The sequence below is a fragment of the Elephas maximus genome, chromosome 19, assembly GCF_024166365.1.
Source record: "Elephas maximus indicus isolate mEleMax1 chromosome 19, mEleMax1 primary haplotype, whole genome shotgun sequence".
In the NCBI taxonomy this organism is placed as follows: domain Eukaryota; kingdom Metazoa; phylum Chordata; class Mammalia; order Proboscidea; family Elephantidae; genus Elephas; species Elephas maximus.
Window position 1 is genome coordinate 29,647,526 of NC_064837.1, and position 22,453 is coordinate 29,669,978.

Genomic DNA, 22,453 nt, shown 5'->3' on the forward strand with positions numbered 1-22,453 from the left:
AGGTACTTTCTAGTCCATGATAACCTCTATCCCCCGAGAACCTGGGCAAGTGGCATCCTCTCTCTGGACCCCAGTTACCCATCTATCAAATGAAGGGAGTGAACTGCAATAGAAGGTGCAAACTGGAGGCCCACTGCCAGCCTCTACATACCTATTTTGTATGGCTCACATGAGTAGGGGTTTTTTTTTTTTTTTCAATTATTTGGCAATATTTACACATCGGGAGATTTCACCTAAAAATTCAAATTTCAGCGTCTCTTTAAAAATTAGAAGATGTGATGACACCGAGTCCACATCTGTCTATGACATGCTGAATAACCACTGCCCCTTAGACAGAGTGTGCACACGGCAGTCTGCCCCAGACCTCCCCTCTCCCTATTATGTCCCCCAGTTTGTTTACACCTGACCCGCTTCACTCATTTTTGTTACCTTCCTGTACAACAGCAGCGGGGCATCCGACCTCCTCTGACTTCAGGAGGGGGAGGAGGGAGAATCACCATCAGCATCAGTACAAAGCTGATTCCTGAGGAGGAAGTCAAACATACCTCCACTCTCCAAACTCTTTACCAATTCTGACACTAGCCATCCCTCCCATGGCACACCCTACTTCTCTTCTGGGTTTGAGAATTCACTACAATGGCCCCACAGAACTCACAGACAATACTCATGATTATGGGTTTATTAGGGAAGTAACAGGTTACAATTCAGGATCAGGAACGACTCAGGATACAGTTCTTCGACAGCCTTTTCTCAGCCGCACCTGCAGGCAGGCCTTTCTCTGGCCCCTGGCCTCTTGGCCCCTGCCCTGCTCAGGCAAGTGTTACAAAGCTCTTTAGCTCTGCCAATAAGTGCCCGAGGGCATGCCATTCTGCCAGTAAGCTTCAGCCCAAAAGGTGCTTGGCTCTCTCATTCCGTGATACAGCAAGCCTAGCTCTGCTGGCAAGTGCCTGGACACACCCCACTCCTCCAGGAAGCCTCCTGCCTGAAGGCTCTCAGCATTCTCACTCCATAGGTCAGCACACCCGCTGTAGCCACCTCACTCTGTGGGCCAGGAAGCCCACCACGCCATCTTGCATCGCTCTTCTGGTTCTGCTGCCACCATTTCTCTGCTGCTGTTTCTTGCCATCTTGCACTGTCTCTGGTATTACAGCTCTCTCTGTCTCCAGGGTCTGGGAGGGTCTCAGCAAAGGGATCACATGTTAAAATTATACACTCCACTCCCATCTCTTCTTCTTGGTGGTAGTGAGGTCCCCCCCTTTCCACCTCTGGGATGGCTCATTTTAAGCCTAGTGGGATGGCAAAACTGACCAATCCCCTCATTAGGGTTCCATATACTTTATTTGCATGGTCTTACCTCCACAAGGGTGCCATGTACCTTATTTGCATTATTGGCCAACTGTCCAATCCCCTTTGGGGGCCACGACTACCTTATTTGCATAGCCCCACCCCATCATTTGGTGGGAGTTATAATACTTTTGCTAGGAAAAAAAAACTGGAAACAAAACCCATTGCCGTCAAGTTGATTTCAACCCAAAGTAACCCTACAGGACAGGGTAGCACTGCCCATAAAGTTTCCAAGGAGTGACTGGTGGATTCAAACTGTTGACCCTTTGGTTAGTAGCTGTAGCACTTAACCACTACACCACCAGGGTTTCAGGATCAGGAACAACTCAGGATACAGTTCTTCCCTCAGGACAGCCATATAAAATGAAAGACCATATAAAATAGCTAGAAAGGCCATATAAAATCGATCCATCACATCATACTTCCTATGGGCCTTCAAGTTTGTCTCTCATACCCTGGCCAAACAATTCCTAAGTCTTGCAATTCTGGATTCTGTAAATGGATGAAGAAAGAGGTGGAAGAATAGATTGGTCAATGGATTCAAACCCCTCACTTTCTTTATGAGAAAAATCTCTAAGGCCTTCATTTTTCTGCCTTCCTGGGGCAGGGAATCTCTTTCCTGCCCCTGCTCAGGATGATGGTAAAGGGAGGTGAGTTTATATTCAGAACACAATGACAATGACAGGGTCACTGAGGTGGTTCATTGCACAAAGTCCAGGGGAAGAGTGCATTTTAAGTTAGTAGAGAGAGAAATCTGAAGACCCCATAGCTCCTCTAGTCTGAAGCCACATCCACCCAAACTTCCCTCTCACCATACCCAAGGTCTCTCCTGTGGCTTGCTGCCCTTTCCTGATCAGCACCTGGGACAGTTCCATCCACAGCCAACCAGGCCTAGCCATTTTCGGTCCCACCCCCTTCCCAGTCTCCTCCCCAGAAGTGCCCCCTCACTCCTGTGCTCCAAACCCTTGGGCCCATCATTGCTCAAACTTGCCAAGCTCTTCCCCATCTCACTGAGCTTCCGGCTCCATTCTCCTGGAAGTTTTATCCTCCTGATTTTTCTCCTGCCTTTTCAGATCTCAGCTTCATCATCACGTCCTCAGAGAGGGCTGCCCAACCCTTAGTCTAAATTAAATCTCCATATAATGCTATCTCATAATACTTCCCCCCTTCCCTTCATAACACAGATTATAGTTGTAATTATACAGATATTTCTGTGAGTGCTAATAAATGTCTCCTTCCCACCAGAATATAAGCTTCAGGAGGGAGGGTTCAGACCAGCTTCGTTCAATCCTGTAGATCCAGGGCCCAGCACCAGGCCTGGTTATACAGTAGATGTTCAAGGAACAGTTGAATGAATGAATAAATCACTGAGACCCTTCTGTATGCAGGAACTGTGCTAAAATATATAGTCCCTTTCCTAGAGTAGCCAGTGGCTTAGCTGGCTAGTTAAATTCCAGTTTAGCTGGAGTTAAATATAATTCAACCCCTCCTCATAAAAAAAAAAAAAGTTTTGAATGAAGGTTCTGAAGCATAAAGGCATCCCGTTTTTGGGTGGTAGAGCCAGGTCTCCTGCTTCCCAGTCCAAGCAGCCTTCTCCCTGCAGCCTCTTCCCCACGGGGTTCTGTCATTTCATCTGCCTGTTAATGGCCACACGAATACCCCCTTCCATTAGCCCATCAGCCCTGCTTGGGCATCACTATTGCTGGCATTTAACCCCCCAGGGTGTCTGTTTGCTCTGGCTCTACCCCATCGCTGCTTTCCCAGAGATGTCTGTCTGGGCCTCATTGCCAGTGTGGACGAGCAGGAAGATTTAATGTTGCTGCTTTGGTCTTTGTCTCTGAAAGCAAACCCTTCCCCTGCTGGGAAACTCATCATCACCAAGCATCAAGCTCAAGCTGAGCTCCACTTAGCTGTTTGCAAATGGTGGTGGAGAGGGGTGGGGAATGTGGGTGTGTGAGTGAGAGGCTTAAAGCCGAGAGAGAGAGCATGGGACGGGGGGGGGGGGGGGGGGCGCTTGTTAGAAGACATAAAAGTAAGGGCCCTGGGAGGAGGCACTTGAGGAAGGTTAGCTGACTATAAACAATGCACCCAAGGCCCAGGTCTGCTGTGCCCACAATTACATCCCTAAACTGAAAACCTTCTCATCACAAGCACAGACTTTGGTCAGCACAGACGTTGGCACAAGTCTGATGGTATATCCAGACAGCTCCCAGTTTTCCGTGGGTTGGTTATCTCACCAGCTGTGAGTCTCCTAAACTCTATGGGCCTCACTTTCCTCATTCTGAAAATGGGTACACTTGCAAAGTTGCTGTCATGTTGTAATGAGATCACTCATATACACACAGTGAGGGGTTCGCACATCATAGGATGCATAACAAATGCGATCTCCTCCCTTTACCAAGTACCTAGCCTTGCTTGCTCCCTGCTTTGACCACAACTTGTCCAACGGTGGGGCTCACCCATTACGGCTGGCCCAGGACCACCAGAGAGGCCACTGAGGAGGCCAAAATGTGATGGGGTGGGTCATGGCCATGCTAGCAGTCCACGTCCTTGCCCTCCCCTCACCTCCTCCAGCCCCACGCCTTCCCTCCTTGTTCACTCCAGGCGTCCGTATTCTCTGAATTGCAAGTGGAGTAATTTACTCTGCGGTCCGAGCATCGTCTGCTCCCCGCTGTGGCCACCTCCCTCTTAGTCCCCCTCCCCTCTACGCAGTGAACGTGAAGACAAAATACCCACAGATGAGATGAAAAGGATGGAGAACAAAAGGGGAGAACAGAAGAAGGAGAGCAAAACCCTGCCACTGGTTCAGCCTCCCTGATTGAATGACTCTCCTACCTGACGCTCCTTGTCGGCTCCCATGTTCCTTCATTCCCTCTGACGGCCCTTGAAATGGTCTCCCCAATCTCATCAAATCCCACCCCCTTCCTGTCTGCTTGTTCTGTAAGCCGCAGATTACTTTTTCATAAAATTCAATTTCTAGCCATTCTCATTACTTACTTAATGTGGCTGGTTAGGGGGAGGGAGAAGAGGAGGAGGAGGACAAGGAAGGGACAGTGTTCTCTGCAGCACTTATCCAGCCTAGTTACCGAGGCCCCTCACTGAGGTGTATTAGAGCCTGATGCGACCAGATAATGGACTTCTGTACTCACACAGGGAGCCAGGGCTGGCATATTTGGGAACTGCAGCATCATGTCAGAAGGTGGCAAGACTCACAATAGTCCTCAGGGGCTCCTGTCTTGCTGGGAACGGCTCCACTAGGGGAACCATTTGTTGAACAAATATTTACTGAGAGCCTTCTATACACCAGGCACTATGCTAGGTGTTGGGAGTGTAGCCACCTGGATGGTGGCCCAAGGAGATTTTGGAAGAAATTAACATCTATTCAGATGAAAGTCTGAATAAAAATTATACAAGCTCAAATGAGAAAACAAGCATCTCAGTCTGGGTTCCCCTAAAAACAGAGCCTGAAACAAGGGCTTGGATTCCGGTAATTTACTGGGGAGATGACCACCAGGAACCAGAGCAAGGGAGAACAGGGAATAAGACAGAGAATGAGAGAAAACCTATAAAGGGTAGACTACTGAGCAAGTTATTTCTATAGAAAACTCAGGGCCCTCTAAAGAACCACATAGAATGTACCTCAGAATTACCCTGCTGAAAGAAGCCTAGAGCCTTAGCCTCTGACTTTCCCCATGGTTTGACAGTTGCCCCCTCCCTGAGATATTAATTTCCATGCACTTCCACGATGCGCATGTACAAGCTGAGCAACATGTTCTGACTTCAGAGGAGGTCCTGAGTCAGAAAAGCAGGGAGACGCCACTTTACATGCTTGAGCTAAGATCTGGCAGAATGCCCAGAACTGTCCACTACAGTTGCGCTGAAGTCAGAGCAACTAAGGGAATGGGGCACGGGGCACAAAGCTGTCTACAACAGTCCACCCCTTGGCATGCTCAGAGCTCCTTGTGATCCACATTAAATTCACTGTCATTGACTTTGCAAGGCGTGGCTGATCTCAATCTCTAAAAATTCTTCAGATAGGAAGAACAGTGGGTCAAGGTACAGTACCCTCTGCTGCAGCAGGTCCTAAGGCTATAATTGATGTTTGTAAATTTTGTCCTTTATGAATTGACTCAACGGCACTGGGTGGGTACCACTTACTCTAGACTTCCTTTACCACTTCAGCTGGACTGGGTTGTTTGCTTGGTGGGGTGACCGAGACCTTCATCCCTGAGGGGTGAAACCCCTTGGTTGCCTTGCCCTTATCAGACGATGGTTGCTACAATTGCCCATTCACAATTATCATCAGGCATAGGAGCATCAAAGGATGTCCCAGTGAATCCCCTGAGTTCCAGAGCCTCCCTGCTCCCTTTAGGTAGCAGCAACTCCAGTTCTTTATGAAAACCATGGTCAGTTACCCTTTCTTTGCCTGCTACTCCACTGACACGAGGAGCACAAAGCGACCAGGCCGCACTCACAGTATCACTCACTATAGACTCTTATAGTATCACCTGATGGACGTGTTTCCCACAGGACAGTGGGGGACAATGGAAATCTGTACTCCGCTAGAGTCTAGAGTTGTGGCAATGAAAAGCACACATTTTCCAAGATGAGAATTGATAATGAGTGGGCCCAATCCTACTTCCATCCCTTGTTTCCAAGACTTGTGTATTCTAGCTATTGGGCACACAGCATCATATATTAGCCATTGGTTCAGTGCATATCCTACATCCTGGAAAGCGGTACTACAACCCCACAAAGTGTTTTCCACAAACTGGCATTCTCTCTGAGACTGTAATAGCATATTCCAACATTTTATCAGGCCAGCTGCTTCCAGGTAGTGTTTATTAATAAAACAAATGGATCTCATGGTCATGTGACCATTGTTGACTTCCTTTGCCATAGAATGAGTCTGTTGATATTACACAGGATTTAAGGCTGGTAAATCAGGCATGCTGTAATCTTCAGATAGTGATACTAGCAGAATTACTGCAAGCATGAAAGACAAATCAAATCCAATGAAGATAAAGGCCAAACAGATGAATTGAGTAGAGATATGATGGAAGTCACCACCCTGCATCTTTTAGATCTTTGAGAGTGGTACTAATCTTCTCAGCTATTCCCAGATGACTTTTGACTTTATATCTTGGCTAGAAACAGAGTCAGTTTCAGGGGATTCCATGTGGCTCTTTCTATCATAAAAACTCTTACTCCACAGGTCAAGGTACCAATGTAAACATTCTGACAACTTTTTAAATATATTCATCCCAATAATGCACACACAGACCAGAAAAATGACTACAGAAGTCATCTGTGGACCTATTAGATATGCTTTAAAGTGGACATAGATCAGGACTCCATTTATTACCTGGCCTTCACATACCCCCAGTCTAACTGGGGAGCCATGATGGCATTACAGATCCCATGATATCAGTGATGGTTCGGACCCTGTGCTCAATACCCCTCAAAATGTCTGGATATTCCCCTTTCTTTGGTGAATGGCCATTGATGTCTTGGAAGAAAGACTGAGGGACTGTTTATTGTTTATACTTGTGGCGGCACTGAAGGTTCTTTCTCAAGAGGACCTGGTCTTTCCTTCAGTCAGTGGGTTCTGGATCTGAGAATTGGCTCAGATCTGAAAACTGGGTGAGGGATTGTGATTTTCCATTGCAGTGGCTGATATCAGCCATTAGCTAACCAGTTCCTTTTTTTTTTTTTTTTTTTCTGGTTACACAAGTCATGCAATACTGTAATTGGCTGCCTAGCTATCTAGCTCCTATGATCATCGTGGTGTGTTATTCATCACTGCAGCTCGCTGTGGGTCAAGGTATCCTGGTTGCCACTCTGGCCTTGTTTCCCATTATGGTAATTATGTCCACCTTGCCTCTGATGGTTAAATGCCCCACTAGGCTCACCTACATTGACACAAGGAAACTCAGTTCCATAGCTCTGTCTCCTACTGTCAACCCTAGGCTACAGAGGACAGATACAACTGAGCTGCTCATTGATGCTGGTTCTTCCCTCATAGAGCCTTCCTTATCATTTTAAAGATGAGAGTATCCTCTTGGCCCTCCTAGGGGTACACAGATTTAGGTGGTGGGTTTTCTGGTTTCATGCAATAAACCCATTCTATTACACCTATTACACTCACTTCGCTGAGCCTTCTGATCCCTTCATCACCTTTTGAAGACAAGATGAGGACAGACATTCCTGGCAAAGGTACTCAAACAAAGACATATAAAGATGAATCAGTGTCATAAGTTCAGATAATTGTTAGTGTTGTGTATTGTTGGAGTGTAAGGTTTTTCATCTTCTTTAGAGGAGGGACTGAAAACTCAAAATGCTGGCAGGGACTACAAGTGCCACACTAAGAGGTCTGGACTGTGGGTATGGGCAATAGAAGGGGTGCGGATAAAAAAAATTAGGCAGGAGAGTAATGTGATATATAACAAAAACAGTAGCAGTAATTACAAATAATTGGTAACATTTATTGAGTGCTTCCTATGTGCCAAGAACTATAGCAAGCACTTTACCCACAGAACCTGTGTTATGGATTGAATTCTGTCCTCCAAAAATGTGTATCAACTTGACTGGGCCATGATTCCCAGTATTGTCTGGTTGCCCGCCATTTTGTCTCTGATGTGATTATTCTATGCGTTATAAATCCTAACCTCTATGATGTTAATGAGGCAGGATAGAGGCAGTTATGTTAATGAAGCAGGACTCAATCTACAAGATTAGGTTGTACCTTGAGTCAATCTCTTTTGAGATATAAAAGAGAGAATTGAGCAGAGGGGACGAACTTCATTATCACCAAGCAAGAAAAGCTGGGAGCAGAGCGCATCATTTGGACCTGAGGTCCATGGACTGTGAAGCTCCTAGTCCAGGGAAAAATTGATGACAAGGACCTTCCCCCATTGCTGACAGAAAGAGAAAGTCTTCCCCTGGAGCTGGTGCTCTGAATTTGGACTTCTAGCCTCCCAGGCTGTGAGAGAATAAATTTCTCTTTGTTAAATCCATCCACTTGTGGTATTTCTGTTATAGTAGCACTAGATCACTAAGATAATCCTATCTACTCTCTACCCAGTAAGATGAGTATTATTAGCATCCCATTTTCACAGATGAGGAAACTGACATCCAGGGGGATTACGGAACTAGCTCAAGAACACACAACCAGTAAGTGGTGGAGCCAAGATTCTAACCCAGGAAGCCTACCTCCAGAACACATCCTGTTAACCAAGGTGCGAAAATTCCCTCTCATTGCTTATGTAATTAGATGTATAATGACATACATTACTTTGCAACCGTGCATTGAGTCAGTCCATGTATGGGGTGAGGAGGAGGAAGAAACAGGGTGTTTTGCAAAAGTGAAGTTTTCAATAAATATGGCTGACCATGGGAGAAATTGAGGCATACAGAAACATGAAATTCTAGATGGCTAAAACAAAAATGATCTTGAGAGATGATCTGATCCAACTCTTATACTCCCAGGGAGGAAAATGGGACTCCGAGAAGGGGTCACACAGGTAGGTGGTGGCAGGGTCTGACCCTAATATTTTTCCGACACTATCAGGAAATGAGTACCACGGTAGTGTATTCGTTACCACTCTACGTTGCACTATCTTTCTGGAGGTACTGGCAAATTGTACTCACTGCCTGGAAGTAAAAGAACAGCTTTGTTCTTTTTCTCTTTTAAACAGCAGAGACCCCAAAAACAAAGCCAGAATCGGCCTCAGGAAACTTGATGTGCACGCTGCAAAGTCTGAGCAGGCAAGGAGTCATTTGAAGGAAAAGCAAAACTTTCCCCAAAGCCATCATTACGGGGAGGACTTTGACCACAAAAGAAAAAAAGATTAACGGGTCAAATAAAGAGCTCCAGCCCAAGTCCTCAAACCAAAGAGTGGGATAAAGTGAGCCTGCCCTAGGCACAAGCTGCCTACCTCCATATTTAGGGTCAGAGCCAAGCAGATAGGAGCGCAAGGTTATGTATGATAGGGCAAAACTGAGTTGGAACTCTGCCCCCAACCAGGCCATCACTCCATCTCTCTCTTTCACACACACACACACACACACACACACACGCCATCTATCTCTCTCTCTCTCTCTCTCACACACACACACCATCCTTCCTGTCTTTGGGTGGGTTCTCTAGAGAAGTAAAGCCAGCAAAGTGTATAAATATATATTTTTGGCTCACTTGGTTGTAGAGGCTGGAAAATCCCAAGTCCCTGGGTCAGTCTGGAGGCTTCTCCCGACTCAAGTAGCTGCAGAGGCTGGCAAACCCAAAATCAGCAGGTAAGACAGCAGCTAAGCTGCTAGCTCAAGTCCCAAGAACCAGAACTCAGAACCAGGCTACAGGACCCACAGTGAGCAAAAGCCCAGGAGCCTTGCCAGAAAGTCCACCTGTGTTAGATACCGGTCATATCCCCAAGGAAATTCCCTTTCAGCTGATTAGCTACTCACAGCAGATCCCACCTTGGAGGTGATCATATTATATTAGATCTCATCATTGGAGGTGATTACATCGTTATATGACTGCCAAATACATTGTAACTGCCAAACCACTGAGAATCACGGCCCAGCCAAGTTGACACACAACCTTAATGATCACACTACTTATCACCCCCCAGGGTGCCTAGGATTTTTCTAACAAATCCAAAGAAAGATAATTTTAAGATGCAAGACATTTAGAATGATACAAATGCCCAGAAAATACACCAAAGTTTGGGGATTCTTTTTCCTTTACCTTGACACATTGCAACTAACTTTGTTAAATTTCAACTCTGTTATCTGCCTCATAGGGCAGCTGGTGTTGTGGGGCAGAGGAAAGAGCCCTGGACTGAAAGCCAGAAGGCTCTGGTCCTCTTAGCATTTGCCATTAACTGGCTGTGTGACCTTGAGCTATTTATTTACCCTTTCTGAGCCTCAGTTTGCCTATCTCGAAAAAAAACAGTCTTTCCAATTCTAGGATCTTATTACATATGATGGGCCAGTCTCTTCACTATTGCCTCCCAAGAAACATCTATTGCTCCCTGACTTTGCTCTTGCTGTTCCCCCTACCAGGAATGTTCTCCTGGCCCCATCTCCACCAATCCAAATCAAAACCAACTTTCTCCAAAAATCTTTCCCTAATTTATCTCACAACTATCTGTTCCTTACTTTGGAGCCCCTCAGCAAGTCTATACCTTGCTATTTCTCTCATAAGTTGCCTCAAATTCTTTCTCTAACATTTAACGCATGGATGGCTTATCTCTCCAACTAGATAGCAAGTTCCTCAAGGGCACTGACACCATAACCCAGGTCCTTCTCCTGGTAGAACCTGTGTCCTAGAGAGTACTTAGTAAATGTCTGGATCATGCCATTCTACCCTCAACCATCTTCAAGGCTCCATATCGTCTACTGGATAATGTCATTCATTCACTCAGTAAGTATTTCTTGAACACCTACTATGTGCTTGCTACTGGGGATGCAACAATGAACCAGACATAGTCACTGACTTCAAGGCCCTCTCAGTCTGGTGTTCAAGGTCCTTCACAATCGTCCAGTCTCACCACCCATTATTCTCCCACTCAACCCTCCTCCAGCTAAGACGCTTCATTCCCTCGCCTTCTCTGCCTCCCCCTCCATGATTTTACTCCTGTTGACTCCTTTGCTGGGAACTCCTCTCCACTCCTTATCATCATTATAAATCCTTGAGAATGAAGAAGAGAGAGAAAAGAAGGAAGAGAAAAAGGCAAAAGAGGAGAAAGGATTACCAGAAAACATAAATCCAGCCTAACCTTCAAGGGCATAGAAAAACCCTGGCAAATTCTATCCCTTGGTTGGAACCTAGCAACCTCTTGTCCAGTGAGCAGGAGAATGTCCAGGTCCCCTAATGAAAGGTGAAGTTTAGGCTACCTCTCATTTATCCCAGAGATGCTCCCCTGCCATGTACCATTCACCCTGCTTCCTTATTCATCCATCAGCTGCACAGGCCGCTGGCTCCCTCCTTGTGCCTTATTGCTTCACTCGAGTGATGCAGCTGAACCAGAATGCTGAGGCGAAGGCTGGGTGAGCCAACCAGTAACAAACAGACCAACATGCCATGCTGGTATGTTTCCCTAAATCGGATTAAAAACAAAAGTCTATTTCCCTTCTTTTATTCCTAACACAGGCCACAGACCAGTGCTCCTAATAATTGGTGCCCCAGCGCCTCCTAGGCAGGGAGCACAACGATGCCAGCCGGCAGCATCTGGAGGCATGGCACCCATCTCTGGCCAGGCATCCCTGGCTCCTGCTCCCACTCTTCTTGTGCTCTCTGAGCAGAAGAACAAAGTTTCAACCTCCAGGAAGTAGAAGAAGCATCAGGCTTCTCTTTGGTAGAACATCTACTTGCCCCGGCCTGCCCCCATGTCCCAGGGTTCTTGGAGAGGAAGCCATTGTGTTGGGACATACAAACTCAGGTAGCACTGGATATTGGGGTAGAGGATGCATCAAAACCCCATAAGAATAACTCTTCTGTCCCAATTCCCAGCAAAAACTCCCCCCATAGCCACCAATACACAGTGATGAGGGGTTGGATCTAAATCCTTCCCCATCGGGTTAGGAGCTCAACATGGGGAAGAACTATGGCTCCCCAGGCAACTGCGAGCTCCCATAGAACAGAGTCCAGGGCTCCTCTTGCTGTCAGGTTGGGGCTTCTCTGAGACAGAAGCCTTTTACTCTTTTCAGGCTAGGACTCTCCATATCAAGAGCCCTACCTCCTCCATCAGATTGGGGGCTGTGTCAGAGAAAGGTCTATCCTCCCTCATAAACTGGAGGCTCCCCCACAGGATAGGGCCTACCAGATTTGGTCAAACAGATATTTACTTAACCCCTACTGTGTGCCAGGTATTTCCTGAGCACAGGGGACACCAGGAGACTAAGACCTGGCCAGGGCCATGAGTTGTTGCCAGTCCAGAGGAGGAGACACAGCATCTCTTCCCTAAAATCTGCTGTTGAGGTCAAGGTTCATCTCTTCTTCTTCTTCAACAACCACTTAAAGGAAGTAACTAAGAAATGGGTATGTCCAGAACAGGGCAGCCAGTGTTCTGGCCCCTCTCTGCACTGGCCCAGGCACAGGCTTTGGCGTGGACAGCTGAGCTTGAATTCCAATTCTGTCATGTATGAGGTGTGTGGCTTAGGCAAGTCCCTTAGCCACAGTTTTCTTAAACTATAAAATGGAAACAGCAAGCCTACCCATGGGGTTTGTGAGTATCGTGCAATAGCACAGGTAAAAACAGTGTCCTGTTGCTGGTAAATCAGTTTGTGGGGAAGGAGGAAACTTGACTTGTAGCATTTGCCAGTTTCCTTGATTTAAATACTCCCATGATGGCCTATTCCGAGCCACCAATGTGACGTCACTGAACAAAGAGCTGGGAAGACCTGTGCTGAATTGGTTTTCGTGCGTTGGTACCAACTGGATCCAGCACATCACCGCCTGGAATATACTAGATGCTCAGGAAATGGAGAACTCTCATTATGATCTGGTCAAGCCACACTTAGCCCATGCTTTCTATGTCTAGCACTGCACTCACAGGGAACATGGACAAGCGGGAGCACGTTTGAAGAAGAGTGACCTATGGATGGTGTGGCAGAGACGGGCTAGTTCACCAAACCATTTCCTATTTCCTCTTGGGCACACCACTAGCCTAAATTTCCCAGGGTCTTTTGCAGTTAGGGGCACTCATGTGACTGTGTTCTGGCCAATGGAGTATGAGCAAGAATGATGACCATCACTTCTATAAAAGCCTCCCAGACAACCCTCCACGTTCCCTCTTTCCCATTCACTGGCTAAATGGAGATGACTCTAAGGTCCTATAGGTGGACAGAGCCCAAGATAGAAGGAAAGCGGGCTGTGGCATCACTCCTTGGAAGGCCACCTGCTAAATACCTGCAGGGAGCAGTTACATGAGTGTGAAATACACTGCTATTATGTTAAGCCACTGAGACTTGGGGGCCGTTTGATACAGCTGTTAAGATTACCCTGACACCACCATTGAATTTGAAAGCCCTCCCTGTGAGGAACAGCAGAAGGAATTGTTGTCTTGGAGAAGAAGAGATTTAGCAGAGAACATTATACGTTGTCCTCAGATACTTTATGAACTCTCCTGGGGCAGACGTGTCCGTGTGGCTCCAGAGAGCAGTTCTAGGGCCAGTGGGAGGAAAGTTACAAGGATGCAGATCACAGCTCAACACACAGGAAGATGTTAGCAGAGCTGCTGAGGGGTGGAATGGGCTACTTTAGAAGATAGTGAGCTTCTAGCATTGGAGCGAAGTCCCTGAGAAGGGCAAACAGTCAACATGCTCAGATGGCGGTTTGAGTCCGTTCAGAAGCACCTCAGAAGGAGAGCCTGATGATCTACTGAAGTCAGCCATTGAAAGCCCTCTGGAGCACAGTTCTGCTCTGACACAAATGAGGTCACCATGAGTCAGGGTTGACTCAATGGCAGCTGGTTTTGGTTTTTTACCACTGGGGCAGGGGGAGTGCAAACAGAGGTAGGAAAACCACAGAAGCTACTCAAACACCAGCTAGTGGCTTGACATCAGCTATGCATTCTGAAGCTATCTTCAAAGCCTTAGATTCTGTGATTTGTCATTCCCAACTAGGATGCTGCTTCTGCCATCAAACTAGGCTCTCCCCAAGGCCTGGGCTTAAAGCTCAATAAGACTGAAAGCCCTGAGGACAAGCATGCTAATTCTGCTTTAGAATCCAGACCAGCTCCTGCCAGCCCCAGCACCCACCAAGGGCCCTGCATTCAAATATGGGGACCAGACTCAGTCAGTGTTTGGGGAAGACCCCGAGCTACCCTGGGTTACTAGGGAAAGCTGAAGCCGAGCCCCCCAATTCTACATTCCTGAGCAGGAAAAAGTGGGGGATGGAGGAAGAAGTCTGTGTGGGGGAGGGGGAAGGAGACTGACCTGAAAAGGCATTTGAGAGGAGAGAAGGGCTGGCCGCTTCCAAGCGTCTAGCAAAGGCGGTAATCTTCAGTCCCTCTGCTCTGTCCAAGAATGAAAGCTCAGCAGAGATTTCAACAGGATATTCTCATGAGACGTGCTAGCATTTGTCTCCAGAGGCTTTTCGATTTGACAGTCTGGACTGTGTTCTCCATCGACATACACGTGCACGCAGATGCATATACAGATGCACACGCGTGTGTACACACACACACTCACACTAGCCTCCAGAAAGAGGCTAGCCCCTGCTCTCTCCTCAAATACTTCCTATAGCCCAGCTCCCCAAACGCGCACCCTGAGATTTCCAGGAAATCTGGGGAGCTGGGCCTGGGGGATGGGAGGAAGAAACACAGAGAAAAGGCTTCCGGGCATTTTCCTGAAAGTCATTAAGACATATTAAATCCTGACGGCTCCTCCCCCACCCTCGCCCCGGCCTAACCTCCACCCGGGCCACCCCATCACCACACGCACTGCATTAGGACAAATTGAATTACAATAATTAACTTTTGGTCACACTTTTAATCTGGTGCTGGATAAGAGAGCTAATGGAAATTAAACAAGGCTCTGGCTCTGGGGAGCAGCCGGGAAGGTACGTCGGAGGCCCCGGGCTTTGCAGAGCTCTGGCGAGGAGAGTGAACAGCCAGAGAAAAGAGCCTGATGAGACAGATGGATGGAGTGTGTGAACAGACACAGGTGCCCATGTATGTCTGTGCAAATCACTGTGCTTGTGTGTCTGTGTGCACTTGTAGGTGGGAGCCTACTTGTGTGTCATGTGGATGCATATGTGCTCGTGTGTGCGTGTACCTATATATCTGAATGTCTGCACACGCGTGTCTGTGCGTCTGTGAGCGTACGTGGCCATGGGTGAGTACACATTGCTGTAAATCCTAGGCAGGCAAAGCTCCCTGATTGTTACGAAATCCTAGCAGCTCTGACTTGGAAGGAACCTTTACAAATGTTTTCAAGTCCAGCACCTTCCACCTGCCACTGAATGTCTTCTATAGCATTTTCCCTAAGAGAATATACAACGTCTGCCTACGCTCTCCCACTAATGCACTGCTCACCACCGTCCAGGGCAGCCTGTAGAGCTCTGACCGCTAGCTAGTACCTCCCTCCGTCCACATTCACCTGCGCTCCTGGATTGGCCTCCAAGGTCCCACAGAACAAGCGCCATCCTTCTCCCCCAGGACATCTCCTGAAGATGGCGACAGTTCCCTTCTGAGTTGTTTGTTCTCTGGGTTCCACCTCCCTAGATCCTCCTACAGGGCGTCACATGACTTATAACATTCGCACATGGTACCTAAGGATCGATCACACACCAAACACCAGTGCTAACTCCCAGGAGATAAGCTCTTATGCCAGAGGGCCCCTAGGGGTTACCAGCCACGGGCAGAATTCACACGCAGGGAATCAGCCGTGGAATTCATTAAAATACATATTCCCAGCCCTTACCCAGGCCCCTCTGACTCTGAAGGTCTGTGGGGGGCACTGGTCCTCTGCATGTTTAACAAGCAGCCAGGTGGCTCTGACACACAGGCCCATGAACCATAATTTGAGATTATTGACATAGTCCAACTCCCTTATTTTACAAATAGAGAGACCAAGGCCCAGAGAGCAGAAGAGATGCTCAGAGTGAGTTAGAACCTAAGTCAGAACAGGCAGCCTGTATTCTAGCCACTGGTGCTCATCCCTACCGCCAACCCCAGGACAATAAACAGGGGAAGCTTCCCTCCAAGCCCACTTTCCTCCAGCAGGAGCCCGTTCCCCCACCCCACTCCCCACCAAGCAGGCATATCCAGATCTAGGTGAGAAGACCAGACAGCATCCTTTCTTGAAGCTGGTGTTTCCATCTGTTCCTACACTTATCCCTGGCCGGGGGGATCAGTGAGAAAGAAGCAGGGATCCGCAGCCCCACGTCTGCTAAAGTAAGTGTCCTGGCTCCGGAGGAGCTGAGCTGCATTGAGGCCACTGCTGCATCGGTGGGAAATTCCCAACAGGGAGTGAGAGATGGATTGGAGTCAAGACCCCCTGAGGGTACCCAGGGAAGAAAAATGAGCTAGGCAAAGGGAGGCTGGCCTGGAGTTCCCAGGGTGAGAAGACACACTGAGCCTGGTGGCATCAGGGGCTTCACGGCCCACTGATCCCAGAGTCAGCTCCCAGAAGCCCTCACCTACATGCCTCTGCCTCACTGAGCTGCTGCTGTCTACCTGGGGGTCCCAAGGTCCACTGGACAAACCCAGCCCCACACACATGGAGACCAGAGATAAGAAATGACGGCCCAAGATCACACAGGTTTTCAGGATAAAGCCCAGGGTCCTAGCTCCCAGGCCTGTGCCCTTTTCCTAGTGGCCACCACATACCTCAGTATAAAAAGCCAGCACTGAATGGAAAGATCTCCTGGGGCTGGACAATAAAGAAAACAAATACCAAACATACCATTCTACCAGCTCTCCTCCCAGCAAAGTCAGGGAAAAACCAATGTGCCCTAGACCAGCCTGCGAGAAGCTTTTTTCACCAACATTGACGTTCCTCGTTCCCTACCGCTCCTCACTTTCTAGGATTAAGGGAGAGTAGGCAGGTGCCTTCAAAACTCAGAGCTCCATGGGCACTGAATACAAAAACCCACTGCCATCGAGTCGATTCCGACTCATATCTACTGAATAAAAGAGAATAAAAAAGAAAAGGGAATTTCGTTTCTTTTGCACTCGCTCCCTGGTTTCATTCAACCTGAAGTCTTATTTCTCTTAAGCCATGGAGACAGACAGGATTGGATTCCATTTCCAAGGTTATTTTGAAGGTGAGATTCCCAGAGTGGAGCTGGGGCATCCCCAACTGCTTCTCAAAGTCACTCAATGTCACCATTGCCCACTATCTCCCTCCAGTGACATGGCTCTCTCCCCAGCCTCAGCCCTGCCAGACCCCAGTAATACTCATCCTTGTCCCCCCAGACTTCTGCTCTCCCTGCGTTTACAGGCCCACAGGAGAGCTGGAGCAACAGTGAGTGAAAAGTGAAGCAAGGGAAGGGACAACTCATCGCTCTGTCACTGCAGCAGAGGGAGCAGAGGGCAGATCCTGGGCTGGAGGCTTCCATTCCTCAGCTGCTGGGAAAGGTATGAGTGAGGAGGCCAAAGTGGGGTCTCTAGTACTCGGCCCTACATAAGGGAAAGGGCTGGAGGCTTGGCCGGAACTGGGATAGAATCGGGAGCTAAGTGCGGGTGGTTCTTCCCAAGTTCACCCCCCACTGTGTGCTTGGGGAAAAACGTCTGATTATCTTGGAGCCTCACTTCTCTTGCTTTCTTCCCAGACTCACCAATGAATACACAGAAGGGAGAGGAGAAGAGGACAAGCAGGTTCAAGAAAAAACTACTGTCTTAAAGTCAGGGGGATAGAGTCAGGCACTGCTCGTAGCTCACGGTGTATGAGACCTTGTACAGGTTCACTTCTTGCACCCCTCTTCTCCACAGCAAAATGAAAAGTTGCAGTAGCCACCCATTCCCAACCCTTCCATGGCTCTGATGTCTCCCTCCGTGGGCATCTTTTTCTTCCTTCTCCCTTCCCGTCTTTGCCCCAGGCTAAGCATTGAAGGAAAAACACTGAGTGCCATACAGGCATGTGATCAGGGACACTGACCTCGCCTAGGGGTCAGAGGAGGCCTTCCTGAGTGTTGAAGCATTGAATTGTGTTGCGCAAAAATCTATGTGGCTGTCCCAACTCCTGCTACCTGCAAATGTGACCTCATTTAGAAATAGGCTCTTTGAAGATGTTATCAGTTAAGTTGGCATGAAGTCATACCAGAGTTTCATGGGTCCTAGTCCAATCTAAGTGATTTCCCTTGAAAGACGAAAAGAAACACAGAAAGACAAAGGGAGGGTGGCCATAAGACCATGGAGTTATGCTGTATCTGCAAGCCAAGGAAGCCTCGGGCTACCAGAAATTGAAAGAGACAAGAAAGGATCTTCCTCTAAAGCCTTCAGAACAACATGGCCCCCACTAACACCCTGAATTCAGACTCCTGGACTCCAGAACTAGAAGACAATAAATTTCTATTCTTATGAGCCACCCATAATTGGCACTTTGTTGCGGCAGCTCTAGGAAATTTATACACTGTGAAAGTAACTTGGTTTCTGAGACCTGAAAGGCAAGTAGGGTTTGCCTAGGAAACAGGGTTGGTAAGGCACGTTCTGGGTCAAGGAAACAGCTTGTACAAGACTCCGAGGTAGGAAAAAGCTTGACTCATTCACTCGAAGACTACAGAGAAGGCCAGAGCTATTGGAGTCCCCAGATGGGGGTCTGTAGACGGGCTGGAGGGCCAGCAGGATCTGGTGGTACAGGACTTTGAGCACCATGGCGTGTATTTTAAGCCTTATCCCAAGAGTAACTGGAAGCTACAGAAGGGTTTTCAGCAAGTGAGGGAGAGGAGCAGATTTATCTATAATTGTCATGGTGGCGGAGGAGATGAAGAGGCATGGAAGAGACAGGGATGCTGTATACTACGGAGGAACCAAGAGGACCTGGAGTTTCTTAGATGTGGGACGAGGGAGGGGATGCCTAGAGTGGGCATTAGCCAAAGGGTACAACCAGGGCTTCGCAGGCAGACAGACTCTATTTGGATACTGAATCTCCCACTTTCAATGTAAGCTCAGTCAAGCTCCTTAACCATTGTGAGCCTCGGGGGTCTTATCTATAAAAAGGAAAAAATACCTCATAAGCTGGTGTGATGATTTCAATTAAATCGCATTGGTAGGAACAGTTCTCAGCACCTAATAATACTTAACGAAATTGCTTTTCTCATCCTCCCTCCTACATCTAAAGCAGAAGCTTGCATTGCAAGTTGAGCTCTTTCTTCCCTCCGAGGGGTGCAGCGTGGAGGTGAAGATCACCTGTCCTGGTGTTGCCCCCGGCTTCCACTAAGCACAACTCTCTTTGAGAGCAGGAACTGCGCTTTTTCATCCCGTGCCCTCATAGGACCTTGCTAATGTTGAAACATTTGATTCCCTGCTTCAGGCCTTGCCCCCTCCACGTGAGGCTCAACCAGCCATCAGCACGAGCCTGTTAGAATGTAAGTCTGGTCAAGTCGCTGCTCGGCTCAAAATCCTCTAATGGCGCCATCTCAGAGTCAAAGCCAAAGTCATGACAATGACCCACAAGGCCCTATCTGCTGTGCTCCTCATTATCACTCTGTCCTCATCACCTGCCCTCTCCCGTGTCCTTTCTGCTCCAGCCACACCAACCTCCTTGTGACTCCTCACACCTCCCAGGCCTGCTCCTGTCACGGGGCCTTTGCACATGCACAGATATCCACACGGCCCCTCCCGTCCTTCAGACCTTTACTCAGGTGTCATCAGCTAGGTAAGCCTTCTCTAGCTATGGCATTTCAAATCGCACCACCAGTGCCCCAGTCTCTCTTCCCTATTTTCCTTTTTTCTCCATAACACTCATTGTTATTAATAATACTATATATTTTATTTATTTACTTTGTTCATTTTTTTGTCTCCCCCTTTAAAATGTAAATTCCTTGAGGGCAGGGATTTTTATCAGTTTTGTTCATTGCTGTATTCCTCAGTACCCAGAACAGTTGCCTGGCAAACACTGGATGTTTGAAAAATGAATGAATGGATGAATAAAGGAATAGAAGGAAGAAAGGAAGGAAGGAGAGAAGGGGAGGGAGGGAGGGAAGAAAGAAGAAAGGGAGGAGAGAAGGAAGGATCTCAAAGTCCCTGGTTGCCATCTGAGGCACTGGACTTCTCATCTCCGACAAAAGTGTGTGCTGAACCGTGGCAGGGATTTGAAGTGGACGAGAGGCACACAATTAATCCTGCACACTCGCTGCTCAGAGCTAACAGCAGCAGAATTCTGACCCGCAGGAGGGAGGCAGCAAGCTTCCAGCCACAGGCAACCCCCAGGTGGAGAGGCAAAGAAGACTGCAAAAGGCTGGAACGAATTGTGAATTAGCTGTAATTCCCCAATACCCCCTACTCCCACCCCAGGGTGAGAAGACGTACCAGGCACAGAATCCAGACCTCTTCTTCACATGTTCTGGGCTCTTGGGCCAGGCTTCCTCAGGGCACTCAAGGCAGTGCTCGGTGCTTTTGGTGTTTTGAAGAGGTGGCAAGAAGGGGAGGAGAGGAGCAAAGACACACCAAAACACAAAGGCCAAGCTCTTTAGTCAGGTCAGCCTAGAGCTTGACCCTTCACCGTCTTGGTGGCCTTGGGAGCTCACTTTACCTCGCTGACCCTCTCTTTTCCCACTTAAAAATGTGAGTGATGACAGCCACTGCCCATTTTACCTCACAGGGTTTTTTGCAAAACTTAAGTGTATGTGATGTAAAAACCCAACCCCATTGCCATCGAGTCGATTCCAACTCATAGCGACCCTATAGGACAGAGTAGAACTGCCCCAGTAAAGTTCTATGCAATTGTGTTTCTGGTCCCTGAACCCTCTCCCTCCTAAACGGATTGCTTCATAATTCTGACAATAAAAACCCTGTCTTCCCCTTGACCCACAACTCGGTTTAAAAATCTAAATTTTGCAAAAAGAAAATGCAGCTCTCTGGACCCCCTCGCTTTATGTCTGTCTTTGTCTCTCTTTTCTTATCAGTTCTGTTTTCTCCCTTTGGGCCTCCCTTTTTGTCTGTCTGTGTGTGTGTGTGTGTGAGTGTGTGTGTGTGTGCTCGTGCACACATGCATCCCTCTCCCCTCTTCTCTCTCTGTCCCTCTCTTTGAGTATCTCTCTGTCTCTGTCTCTCTGTTTCCCTCCTTCTCTGCCTGGTTCTGTATCGCTCTCTCCTGCGTCCTCCCTCATTCTCGGACTTGCTTTCTGTCATCTCTCCTCCTCTCAGCTCCCCTGTTTTTTCCTCCACCTCTTTATCTACCTTTCTGTCCATCTGTGTGTCCTTCTTTGTATCTGAATGTATTTCTCTTCCTGTCTCACCATTTCTCTCCCTCTGTCTCACTCTCACACACACATTCTCTCTCTCTCTCCTTCTCTCTCACACACACATTCTCTTTCTGTTTCTCCCCTTCCTCTCTTTCTCGTATTCTCTTTCTGTCTCTTGTTCTCTTTCTCTCTCTCACACACACATTCTCTTCCTGTCTCTCCTTTTTCTCTCTCACATTCTCTCTCACTTTCTCTGGCTCTCTCCCTCTCTCCCTGGCCTAATTGCTTCTTGTCTCTGCAGATCAGTGTGAGGATTTATGTAACACCCTGACGGCAATGGCAGCAGCCAATATGAAAGGCTGCTCGCAGATATAAGAACTTAATGCTACACCAGCCTTCAGAAAATGAGCTGCGATCTATCCGAGGGCTCTTTCGCTCACAAGTGAGGGAGGCACTCAGGGCAGCCTGGGCCTCCTCCTGCTCGTTCCTTCTCCTTCTGAAAAAGAGAGAAGCAACTCTTTAGACAGCCCCCTCATGCCCCCATGGCGTTCAGGAGCCTTCCTGTACCACCGCGAGGGGAGACCAGAAGGGAATAAGACTCACAGCTGGGCTCACTTGTAACTAACAGGGGTGGTGGCCCTGAACTTAGGGTCAGGACATCTTCATCCTCAGCTCCACCGTGGTGGGGTTTTGGGCAGATCACTGCCTCCCCCAGGCCTCTGTTTCTTTATCTGAAAAATGGGGAAGTCTTCTCTGGCTCCAACACTGTAAGATTCTAAGAACCTGGGGCATCCTGTTGGAGGGCAATTAGGTAACCTGATGCCACATCCCACCCCGATGGCAGGGAGGACTCTGGCCAAAGCTTCAGTGAGGCGTCATCAGGGAGGCATCGAGGTCCACGGAAAAGGTGCTGAGAGAGACTGAGTGAGGACAGGATGGATAGGGGGCTCCATGAGCGGAGCCAATAGGGAAATCCTTCTCCCTTCTGCTGTGGCTGGTGCCTAAGAGCCACCGTCACTGCTTCCTTCCCTATGCACGTGCCCAATCTGCACAGACTGCTTGGTCATTTACACTTTGGGTACCTGAGTGTTCCTGATCCTGGCTCAGGCAGCAGCTGAGGGGTGGAGAGAAAATAGGAGAAAAGAGCAGGGAAAGCGTGGGCACCTGATTCCCCAAAGTTGACGGGGAGAGAAGGAAATAAGAAACACGGGGAGAAGATGAACATTCATGGAGCACCTGCTCCATAGTTTGCTCTGTGCA